This window comes from Prionailurus bengalensis, chromosome D2, assembly GCF_016509475.1.
Source record: "Prionailurus bengalensis isolate Pbe53 chromosome D2, Fcat_Pben_1.1_paternal_pri, whole genome shotgun sequence".
NCBI classification, from domain to species: Eukaryota; Metazoa; Chordata; class Mammalia; order Carnivora; family Felidae; genus Prionailurus; species Prionailurus bengalensis.
In genome coordinates, this window is record NC_057351.1 from 49,110,107 (window position 1) to 49,122,737 (window position 12,631).

Consider the following 12,631-nt stretch of genomic DNA (forward strand, 5'->3'; position numbering starts at 1 on the left):
CTGGACAGTTCGTTCAGACCAGGCCCAGAACTAACCATTATGAAGAGTGACCCAGGAAACCTCACAAGACACCAAGAATCCCCAAAATACCAGTGCCCCACAATAAAGCGGAGTCTACGTTATACTTGACAGCGATACCCTCTGGCTCAGTGCTGGGTGGGACACAAAGCCGGATTTAGGCAGAATCATTTCTTAGGGAGGAGGCAGCTGTGGACGCGCCTCCTAGCGCCACCTCCCGCGAGGCTGCACGATCCGAGGCACTCGCGGGCCTGAGACTCCATTTCCTAATCTGTTACAGCAGAAGGGTGAGGATTCCCTGCATCGCCGAGCGCGCTGCGGCCTCAGAACAGGAGGGCCAACGCCATCGCGGCCTTTTTGAAAACCATCAGGCTCCGGTAAGCGTACAAAAATCTGGTCCGGATCCGCCTGCCCGGCCACTCCCGCGGGCACGGATCCGAGGCCCACGCCCCGCCCTTCCGCAGCCGCCGCTCCCCAACTGCGCTCCAGCCCCCGCCTCGCCCAGGGGCAGGCCGCGCGCGGGCGACGCATGCGCCAGAACTCCCGCCCTCCCCACCCCTTCCCCCCGGCTCCCGCGCGGCGCAAACCGCAGACCCGGAAAGCGCTTCCCATCAGGCCCCGCGGCAGGACCCCCCCCCCCCCCCTCCGCCCCGCCCTAGAGGGGGAGGGGGGGTGCCGAGCCGCGTAGGCTATAACCGCGAGGGGGCGTGAGGCCGACCTTCGGCCAGCGCAGACTCGTGGGCGCAAGTCTCGAGAGGTTTCGAGCCGAGCGAGCGTTGCGGAGGAAAACAAGCCCTTGGCTGCAGAGTTTCCCCCAGGAAGGCGCGGCAGCTTGGAGCTGGGCGTGTTGGTTGTAGCAGTAATGATAAAATACGATGGTGCCAGCTTCTCAAAATTACTTGCAATACGCAAAGATTGTAGATGAATAAAAATACAAACCGAAAGAAAACGACTATCACACACAGCCTGATCTCCGTTAGGTGGCTGTGCACCATCTTGACATTTTACAAAAATGGCATTTTAAGGACGTGACTATTCTAGCATGTTTTCAGTAAAGAAGGTAAACATTTTCTTGGTCAATTTATGTCCCGGCTCTTTCTTATTGATACTTTCAAATAAATAGGACATTCGATAGAATTTAATGAGCGGACACAATACAACTCTCATAGAGTCAACAGCTGTTAATATTTTGCCGTGTTTGCTTTATCTAGATGTGTAGTCATTTATGATGACACCAGCCCTGAATATGTCATCATGTATCATCTAAGATTAAGGGCATATTCCTCCGGGATCACAATAACATTATCACACCTATACTATTTAACACTAATTCCATAAAAACCATTTAATATCAAGTCCATATTTAAATTTCCCCAACTGTTCCACAATGTCTAGTTTTGTTAAGTTTTTTTGAAACTATTTTTTTTAACCAGGATTCAACAAAACCCAAAACAATGGAACCCACATATTATAGTACATAGTGGTGGTGTATTAGACTGTGTAAGTGAAAATAAGACAAGATTTACTCTCTAGATAATTGAGTACTAATTTTCCCATTGGAATAAGTGTAGTGAGTGCATTCTGAAAGCATAAATCTACCAATAGGATACAGATATTTTGTTTTAATTCTACTTCATATTTTCTGAGCATTTAACAGAATTCAGCTACCAATTCAACTGCATAATCCATCAAACTTGAATTGTATTAAAAATCAAAATTTGGAGCAGCTGGGTGGCTCAGTGGGTTAAGCTCTGACTTGGTCTCTGGTCATGAACTCGCAATTCGTGAGTTCAAGCCCCGTGTGAGGCTCTGTGCTGACAGCTCAGAGCCCGGAGCCTGCTTTAGATTCTGTGTCTCCTTCTCTCTTTGTTCCTCCCCTGCTCGAACTCTCTCTCTCTCTCTCAAAAATAAAGATTTAAACAAAAATTTTTTAATCAAAATTTTATTCCAAAGCTATCAATTTTCAGGCATGTTTTACAGCACAAGCTTGAATACTACTCCTAAGTAAATATTAGTTGGTTAAAAAAAGAAAGATTTTTAATTTTAACAACACTGAATATTAAAGTAGTGACACAAGTCTGCAGATCACAAAATGAATGTTTCAAAACACATACGCAACATTTACAGGAGACTTGACATGTGATAGAGTTAAATTTTGTGTTTAAGGTAAAGGGATTTTGTATAGTAGTATAACAAATATCGACCTCAATTTGCTGCTCAAGAGTTTTAAAAATCTATGACTCCCAACAATTTTTTTAAAATATTAAGAGAATTTCATTATTTTAAACTTTGTATATAGCATATAACTTTGAAATATTTATTCACATTATTTTAAATTTGCAGAACTTAAATTCCTGTATGGGACAGCAATATCCTTAACAGGCAGTCTTTTGCACAGTTCAGGTATGTGTGAATTTCAGTCACTATGGTTTAGTTAAATAACACTGGCCCCGCAACGATATGATTCCAATTTCAGCCACCACTTTATATTAACTGAGGAATCGCATGAAGTAGAATCTCAGCTGCTAGGTCTTCAGTCTACAAATCACTAATAATGGCTGCACATCATGATCAGTGACAAGTCACATCCCTTCTTTCGAAGTCTGCCCGTGATCCGTCACCGTAAATCTGTTACTCAGTTCACACTGAGAGAGCAACAGTTGGAGTTGTGTGGGCTCTTTGTCTCCCATTGGTAAACTGTTTTGGTTACTGAGAATTGCAGAACTCTCAGCACATAATAATTCCATCTGGACCTCTGCTGGGAGACAAACTCTAGTATGGCATCTACCAGCATCAGGCTGTGTCCCTGGGATGACCCCAGCCACTCCCATGCCCACCTCCCTACCCTGCCTGCCAGTCATACACACACACACACACACACACACACACACACACACACACCATTAAAATGTTGGGCCAAAAAACTCAACTCTGCCAGAATTTGCTGTTTGTGCCAGCCAATAGCGATAGGCCCCTAACTTCCTTTTCTTAGAGCATTTACTAATTAGGAATTCTTCCTCTGTCCCTTTGAGATGTACATGTACCACCAACTCAGAAGTGTCTCTTCAAGAACCTGAAAGCCATTTCCTTGAAGTGTATTCATCAGGAAGGATACTTTCTCCCAGTCTCTGTGCGAGGATAGAATTCTAAATTAAATAATTACAGATGCAGCTGACCTAATCGCATTTATACTTTTTAATGTTTCACTTCTCTGACTCTACTTGAGCCTCTGCTTTCCCCCACCACATTCTCCTTTTAAAATATTCTATTACCTCCTGGCACGTAGGTGGCTCTGTCGGTTAAGCATTCAACTCTTGATTTTGGCTTAGGTCATGATCTCACGGTTCATGAGATTGAGCCCCACGTAGGGCGCTGCTCAGAGTCTGCTTGGGATGTTCTCTTTCCTCCCTCTCTGCCACTCCCAACTCTCTCCCTCTGTCTCTCAAAATAAATAAACTTTAAAAAAATCCTATCACTTCTGCACAAATTAGAATAGAGCTCAACCCTTTCCTCTACTGTCAGTAACTACTGGATAAAGTCTATTTTCAACACCTTAACTAATGTCTGGCTATATTTATCTTTTTTTTTCTAATGTTTTTTTTAATTTTATTTTTGAGAGAGACAGAGCACGAGTGGGTTAGAGGCAGAGAGAGAGAGAGAGAGAGGGAGACACAGAATCTGAAGCAGTCTCCTGGCTCCGAGGCGTCATCACAGAGCCCGTTGCAGGGCTCAAACTCATGAACCGTGAGATCGTGACCTGAGCAGAAGTCAGACACTTAACCGACTGAGCCACCCAGGCACCCCAGCTGGGTTTATCTTTGACATTACCCAGAAGAAAGGAGATGGACTTCCCATTCAAAATTGGGTTTGGGTGTCAAAAGCGATGGCACCCCACATGCACAAACAGGGTTTATCACTCATCTAATGAGGCTTTCTGGAGCGAACAGGGATAGTTTCCATGCAAGTCCCAAAACGGCTTAAGAGAGCCCTGAAAAGACTGGCTTAAGGGTTTTATTGGGCTTAAGGGGTGGGACTGACATGTGGGCTCATGGGCTTGTGTGACTTGAAATTCCCTCCAGAGTCAAAGAGGGGGATTACCTGGGCTTTCACATCAGCTTGCCCAGACGTAGGGCAGGAGGAGAAGGAAGACTGGTGGAGCTTAAAAGCTGTCATTGTTGCATCCACACGACTCCTGAAACAGAATGCTACCGGCACCGGTGACAGTCACAGCAAAGTTTATTGCAATGAGAGGCAAGGCAAACCGATCAATCGGGGCCGACACTCTTGACCAGAGTGCGGTCTCGAACAGCCGGAGTACAGAATTTTTATAGCCGACCACTTCGTCTTATTATCACCTGGGAACAGAACAAAGGAATAGTTCCCAGGTGGAAACAGTTCAAACAGGCCCTTGTCCCAATCCAATCAAGCGCTAATCCATCCCTTGATTGATAGGATAAGGCTGTTATCTCTTAACCTATGGTGTTAAAACAAAGATGTTATCTCTTAAGGCTACCGGTTAGCCCTACCCTTACAGTCATCAGCCAAAGGTCAAAAATGGGTCGGACTATTACACAAACCCGTGGCATTAAAAAATAATAATAATAATTAAGAGGGAATGGGACAACAAGGATGAAATTGCAGCAAAGACAGCAAAAGTTATAATGCTGGAATGAAATTCAAGTTGAACATAGAGTTACAGAAGAAAGAGCTGGCCAGGGGGGCACCTGGGTGGCTCAGGGAGTTAAGTGTCTGACTTCGACTCAGGTCACAATCTTGTGATTTGTGGGTCCGAGCCCTGCATTGGGCTCTCTGCTGTCAATGCAGAGCCTGCTTCGGATCCTCTGTCTCCCCATCTCCCTGCCTCTCTGCCCTTCTCCCGCTCACACTCTCACTCTCTCTCTCTCTCAAAATAAATAAATAAACATTTAAAAAAAGAAAAGAAAGCTGCCAGGGAAATTTCGACACTGTCACCATTTAAGAGGCCCTAGATTTACAGCCAGAGGAACTTGCGGAAGGGGAACGCATCCACATAAATGGGGGAAGTGATAAACGGGATGAAAATGTCCCAAGGAAGTGATGCTGTTTTTCTGGGTTTGTTTTTTTCTAAGTAACTGTGTTAGACTTCTGTCTGCTCAATATGTGGATGTCCAGAATTTCAGAGGGTATCCAGCAAACTGCTTGTGCATAAATGAAAATAGTGGGACCGGTGTCCCTTCCCAATTCAGTTCTTCGAAAATTGCTACAGAGTCACACGTTTGCAGGCAGTTTATTATTTAGTGTTGCCTAGCAAATAACCCACAATTTGGTGGCTTCGAACAACAAATGTTTACTATCTCGCACCATTTCTGAGCGTCAGGAGCAGCTCATGTGTGCACTTCTGGCTCAGGTTCTCTCTTGAGGTGGCACAGTAACTCTCAGCCAGGCCTCAGGCACCTGAAGGCTTGGCCAGGCCTGAAGCATCTGCTCCCAGGCAGACACACTCACATGGCTATTGGCAGGCGCCTCAATTCCTTGCCGGGTGAGCCTCTCAACGTGGCGACTGGCTTCCCTCAGGGCAACCAATCCAAGAGAGAGAGGCGGAAGCCACAGTGTCCTTTAGAACCTTGCCTCAGAAGTGACATGCCACTTCGTCTGCATCCTGTTGATCACATAGGCAACCCTCACTCGATGTGGGGGGGGACTATACAAAGATGTGAATATGGGGGCAGGATCAGTGAAGGTGACAAATCACCCAGAAGGAAGATGACAGTGGGAGGGTGTCCTCTGTAGAATGCGATCAGGGCTCTGTGTGTGTGTGTGTGTGTGTGTGTGTGTGTGTGTGTGTGAAATCCTTTACACCCATCCATGTTTCTCTTCTAGATGTTTTGCTGCATTTCTCTTTCATTTTTCAACTCTTCCCTTGAATTTTGGTTTTATTCTTTATAGTTTAAAAAACGGCCCAGATACATTTTTATGGTTGAATGTATATTTTATACAAGTTCAAGTTCCAGGCTTGGTGAGTTTTCCTAATTTTTTTCCCTCTTCAGTGTGAGGGTTGCATTTTGTGAGAAATGGAATCAGGGAATGCTGCTTTTTTTTTTTTTTTAATGTTTATTTTTGAGAGAGGGAGCAATTGGGGTAGGAGCAGAGAGAGAGGGAGACAGAGGATCAGAAGCAGGCTCCGGCTGACAGCAGAGAGCCCAATGCAGGGCTGGACCTCACAAACTTCAAGATCATGACCTGAGTCAAAGTTGGACACTTAACCAACTGGACCACCCAGGCGCCCAGTAAATTCTGCTTTTGAACTTGATGGAGAGAAATACTGACATGTCACTGCAGGCAAAAGGGATGCGGGAGGAGAGAGGAAGGAATTACTTTTCCCAGTCACAGGATAAGAGACCACATGTTCCCTGCCCTCTGCTTTTAGAGGTCTTCTAAGGGACCATATGTTTTGGCTGGACAGCTGACTGGTAAACATGGATATTACTGCCTGACACAGCACAGAAGCCCATGTTTTCTATTATTTGAGATAAGGTCCTCTAGTATATATTGAAGCAAATGTTTAAAATGGGAGGCTATGGTCCCTAGTCGTCTGTAACTTGCATCTATTGAGAATCTGTACATTTCAGGCACTCTCCAAATGCCTCGTCCTGAATATGACTGAAAAAGATGAAGTTCAGGAGCAGGAAGGCCAATTGGGAGGCCATTACGATAATTCATGTACAAAATGATGATGGTTGCTGGAATCAGTACAGAGAGAAGTGGAGTGAAATATGTATTTTAGGGTACAGCTGATAGGATTTTCTGACGGTGTATGATGTGAGAGAAAGAGAGGAGTCAAAAATGACTTTGACCTTTTTGGGCCTGAGTCATTGGGCAGATGGAATTGTCATCATTATGGGGAAACTCTAAAGGTTTGGTTACCTGCTGAGAGTAGGATGATTTTGAAATTATCATCTAAATATGAACGCTTTTAAGAATGAATATGACTGCTTGGGGCGCCTGGGTGGCGCAGTCGGTTAAGCGTCCGACTTCAGCCAGGTCACGATCTCGCGGTCCGTGAGTTCGAGCCCCGCGTCAGGCTCTGGGCTGATGGCTCAGAGCCTGGAGCCTGTTTCCGATTCTGTGTCTCCTTCTCTCTCTGCCCCTCCCCCGTTCATGCTCTGTCTCTCTCTGTCTCAAAAATAAATAAACGTTGAAAAAAAAAATTAAAAAAAAAGAATGAATATGACTGCTATTAGTCACTAGGCCTAGATGATAGGAGCAGACTGAGACTGTCCCTTTCAGGCCAGGGAGGATGGTTTCCTTACTGACAGGACAGGAGAACGTACTGGATGTTGAAATAACTGATATATGAGATAAGTATAAATTAAAGCATCTGGAAGAATGGAAGATCTTTTTAAATATTTATTTATTTCTTTAGAGAGAGTGGGGCAGTGTGAGCAGGGAGGAGCACAGAGAGAGGGAGAGAGAGAATCCCAAGCAGGCTCTGTGCTGTCAGTGCAGAGTCCCAAATGGGGCTCGATCCCACAAACTGTGAGATCATGACTTGAGCCAAAATCAAGAGTCAGACATTTAGCTGACTGAGCCCCCAGGCGCCCCCTGGAAGGATGGAAGATAAACTAGACTATAGTCACATGGTACGGTTGCTGAACACATGAAGAAATCAGGAAGATTAGTTGTTTCTGAATCTGAAGTGATCTGAATGACAGAATGATCACCCAGGTCCAGCTACATGAGTGGAGGTACATGATAGGCAAAGTTAGCCAGGTACGGGGTTTGACCAAATGGTAAAGCAAGAAAGGAGGGACTAATAATGATTGAGAATCAACATTAAGCTGGACAAGTAGGGAAGGGGGACACCACTGGGTGAGGGACATCTAGAAATGACAAAGTCTCAGACATGATCAGGTTCTGATTGTTCTCCATGCCCGAAGGTGGAGATTACCAATGAGACTGTATGTAAATACTCTTCCTTCTTACCCTTTCACACTCTTGGTTATTTTTTAAAGGTGAGGGAGTGGGGTCTAACAAGAATAGGGCATTGGCGGGGCACCTGGGTGGCTCAATTGATTGAGCAACCGACTTCAGTTCAGGTCACGATCTTGTGGTTCGTGAGTTTGAGCCCCGCGTCGGGCTCCATGCTGACAGCTCAGAGCCTGGAGCCTGCTTTGGATTCTGTGTCTCCCTCTCTCTCTACCCCTCCCCGGCTCATGCTCTGTCTCTCCCTCTCTCTCAAAGATAAACATTAAAAAAAAAAAAATTAAAAAAAAAAAAAAAGAATAGGACATCGGGGTAAAACTAAATCTATACATTTATTCAGTAAACTAATTATCATAATCAAGAATACCTCTTTCTCTTCTGTGAAATATTTTTTTCTTCCCTGATCTGATTCCCTTTCACCTAAAATGGTGAAATGGTCTAAAATGACCTGGCAGTGCTATCCAATAGAAATATAATGTGAACCATATATGTAATTTTAAATTTTGTAGGGGCCATGTTAAAAAGGTAACAATAAACAGTTGAAATTTGGGGCACCTAGCTGGCTCAGTCGGAGGAACGTGAGACTCTTGATCTCGGGGTCATGAGCTCGAGCCCCATGTGGGGAGTAGAGGTTACTTAAATAAATAAAACCCATTTTAAAAAAACAAACAGGTGAAATTAACTTTAATAACAGATTTTATTTTTTAAATATTCAAAATATTATTCCAATATATAACCAATATAAAAATTACCAAGATACTTCACATTTTTTATTGCAGTGTCATACTTCTAATATTTATTTCACATACTTTCTTCATTTTGGATTTCACAAGCCACTAACTCTTTGAGTCTCAGTTTCTTAATCTGTAAAATGGGAACACTAATATCCATTTTATCAGGCTGACCTGGGGTTTAAAAACAATATATGCAAATCAATTGCGGCAATGCATGCCCAGTAGAAGATGCTTATAAACAATAGTCGCCCCTTCTTCCATTAATCCTCTCATCTAGGCCAAGAGAAAAGTAATCATCCCTTACTCGCGAATGAGAAAACTGAAATGCAAGAATGATTGACAGACGTGTCCATGTTATCACGGTGAGAAAGGATTGGAACCCAGTTACTCTGCTCCTGGCCCAATCTATTCACTCATTTACATCCAAACACTGTAGCTTCTGGGGATGAAGCAATAAACAAGACAAAGTTTCTGCTCTCATAGAGCTTCCATTTTAATGGACAGAAAATCAACAATAAATATGCCGTGTGGTAGTGACGCAAAATAAAGCAGAGGGATGAAGATTGATGTGTGGTGAGTGGCGGAGCCTTTTACGTAGGACTCAGAGGAAAGCCCATGTAATGAAGTCACCTTTGAGTAGAACTCTGAAGGAGGCAGGGGAGTGAAGCGTGTGGCATCTGCGATCAGATCATTGTAAGCATGACTGGTGTGATCTGGAGACAGCAAGGAAGCCAGAGGGGCTGGAGGAAGGTGAAGTAGGAAGAAGAGATCAGACGGTGGGGTTGAGAAGTAGATCCCGTAGCGCCCCCGTAGTCCCTTGTTCTTAGCACACTGCTGTCCTGCTCCTCAGAGAACTCGTCCAGTTTTTACTCCGTGACCCAGGAATTCTTCTCTAGTACTCTTATCCCCTTCCATCCTACCATCCGTTAGTAGGCATCGTAAACGCTCTGATAATAAAAGGATGTAAAATTGAAAATTTGACAATTCTCCTCCAGATAGATTGCTGGTAGGATCATCACAGGGAAGGTGTTGTCAATCAGGTATCATAGATGAGGAAATGGACACAATACAATGAAGCTTTTTTTTTGGTCCTGGGTCTTCAATATCTGCTGTGTATATGATACTTAAGAGCATCTGAATTCAGATGCTAAATTTTCATCAGAAAGACTTCAGGGGCAAAATACATACATACATACATACGAGAAATACTTGAGGGGCACCTGGGTGGCACATTGATTAAGGGTTCCACTCTTGGTTTTGGCTCAGGTCATGATCTCACAATTCGTGGGTTCAAGCCCCACTTCGAGCTCAGTGCTGCTGGTGTGAGGCCTGCTTAGGATTCTCTCTCTCTCTCCCTCTCTCTGTGCCTCTCCCCTGCTCTCTCTCTCAAAATAAATAAACTTAAAAAAAAAAAAAGAAATGCTTGATCTATATTTAGATTTCCTAAAATTTACTATTGAAAAAATATTTATATACCAAGTTATTCCAGGCCCACTTAAAAGCTTTCCAGTAACTGATTCAAATATCTGTGTTTAAACTTACGTTAAAATTGAAAGGAGGGGCACCAGGGCGGCTCAGTCAGTTAAGCGTCTGACTTTTGACCTCAGCTCAGGTTTTGGTCTCAGGCTTGTGAGTTCAAGCCTTGCACTGGGGAGTGACACACCCAGGATGGACATTACTTAAAAAGATAAAAAAAGAAGAAAGAAAGGAAAAGGAAAAGTTCCATTCTTTCGTCACAGTAGTCACATTTCAAGTGCTCAACAGCTACATGTGGCTTCATAACAGATAGGGCAGTTTTAGGCAGACGCGATCTTTTTAAGGAGTACCTTTGAGAGTTTCCTAATTTGTGTTTCCACAGGGTTTGTATTTATCTCTTCATTATACTTACATCTCATTATAAGGGCCTGAGGGTTTTTATATATTTTCTCGGAATTATACTCTGTGATATTTAAAAAGGTATTCCTTAGTCATCTTTCTAGCTCCAGAAAGCTAGAAAGGCCTGGCACCATTCCTGGCCAAAACCGGGGCTTGGGCAAGTTATTATATTTAGTAAACACATTGGTAGTATAGTGAGTTAAATAGCGGCCTCCCAAGAAGATATGCCCAAGTCCTAACTAATCCCTGGAACCTGTGAAGGTGACCTCATTTGGAATAAGGGTTTTTGTAGGCATAATTAAAGGATCTCAAGATGAGATCATCCTGGCTTAAGATGGGCCCTAAATCCAACGACAGGTGTCCTTATAAGACACAGGAAAAGAGAAGACACACAGAGAGCTTATGACATACAGAAGAGTTTACAGACATCCAGAGACACACAGAAGACATACACACAGAGAGACAGGGAGAAAAGGCCATGTGAAGATGGTGGCAGAGACTGTAGGGCAGTCACGAGCTGAGGAATACCAAGGATTGCCAGCAGCCACCAGAAGGACAGAGGACTGGGATGGGCCCCTTTTCAGAACTTCCGGAAGGAGCCAGTTCTGCCAACAGCTTGATGTCAGACTTCTGGCCTCTAGACCTGTGAGAGAATTTTTGTCTTAAGCCACCAGGGTTATGGCAATTTGTACAGCAGCCTTGGAAAGACAAGTAGCCTGTCTCCTTGCCACAGATCATGATCATGTCAGGAGGCAGAAAGTCTCAGAGGAGTGACTGAGATGGTAAATCACCTCCCTGGATTTTACTTTTTTTTTTTTTTCAGTTTATATATTTATTTTGAGAGAGAGAGAGAGAGTACAAGCAGGGAAGGGGCAGAGAGAGGGAGAGACAGAATCCCAAACAGGCTCATGAACCGAAATCATGACCTGAGCCAAGATCAAGAGTTGGACACTTCACTGACGGAGCCACCCAAATGCCCCATCCTGGATTTTATTAATAACCAAAAGAGGACTGGGGTGGTGCCTGGGTGGCTTAGGCGGTTAAGCCTCTGACTTCAGCTCAGGTCATGATCTCGCAGTTCGTGGGTTCGAGCCCCACATGGGGCTCTGCGCTGACAGCTCAGAGCCTGGAGCCTGCTTCAGATTCTCCCTCTCTCTCTGCCCCTTCCCTGCTCGTGCGCGCTCTCTCTCTCAAAATAAACAAACGTTAAAAAAAGTAATAACCAAAAGAGGGATCTTGTGACTGGAATATAGATAAGATGCCATGAGACTCTGAAGGTGATTTTAGAAAAGGAGCATGGAGAGAATACAATCTTGTAACAGAACTAAAGGTTTTTGATAGCCCCCTGCAACATTTTAGCTAATGATGGAACACCAAAAGAACTCCAATTAAATCTGGTAACCAATCAAGGCTACTTACTATCACTATTGCTGATATTGTCCACAAATTTTTTATCAATGCAATAATTCAAGAAACAAAAGTAGATTATCTATTAAAAAAGAATTAAGTTTTAAGAACAAATGAGGGGTGCCTGGCTGGCTCAGTCAGTAGGGCGTCCGACTCTTAATCTTGGGGTGGTGAGTCTGAGCCCCATGTTGGGTGTAAAGATTACTTAAAAGAAAATAAAATATTTAAAAACAAATTGAAAACCAAACTAAGAAAAAAAAAAAACTACTGAAATACTAGCAAGATATTTGAATTCTTTAATTACCCGAAAACTTTCCTATTCCCCAGTAATCTGATAAAATGTGACTAAATACTAGTCGTATTGTAATAAATATAGAAGCATCAAGGTATTTGCTGAGAAGAGCATGACATTTATAAGGACAAACTCAAAACGGTGTGGAGAGATACAAAATAGAACTTGTTAAACGGGGTAAGGCAAGGACATGGGTCAGGGTGGGGGTGCATCTGAGCACTGGACAGTCTAGCTGGGTCCAATCCCAGGACAGCTGACACAGGCCAGCAGAGGGTGAACCGCTTCACCTTTCCAGCCCATGGATCATGGTGTTTCCTTTGAGGCAGTAAGGCCAAGGAACAGA

General features: G+C 43.9%; 1 protein-coding gene across 1 annotated transcript in view; it reads left to right on the forward strand.

Moving 5' to 3' along the window:
• Positions 1-252: 252 nt before the first annotated feature.
• HNRNPF (heterogeneous nuclear ribonucleoprotein F) overlaps positions 253-12,631 on the forward strand; it is a 56,386-nt gene continuing 44,007 nt past the window's right edge. The window contains exon 1 of the mRNA XM_043596920.1: positions 253-395. The gene's annotated coding sequence lies outside the window, so the exon portion shown is untranslated. The remainder of the gene's footprint in view (positions 396-12,631) is intronic.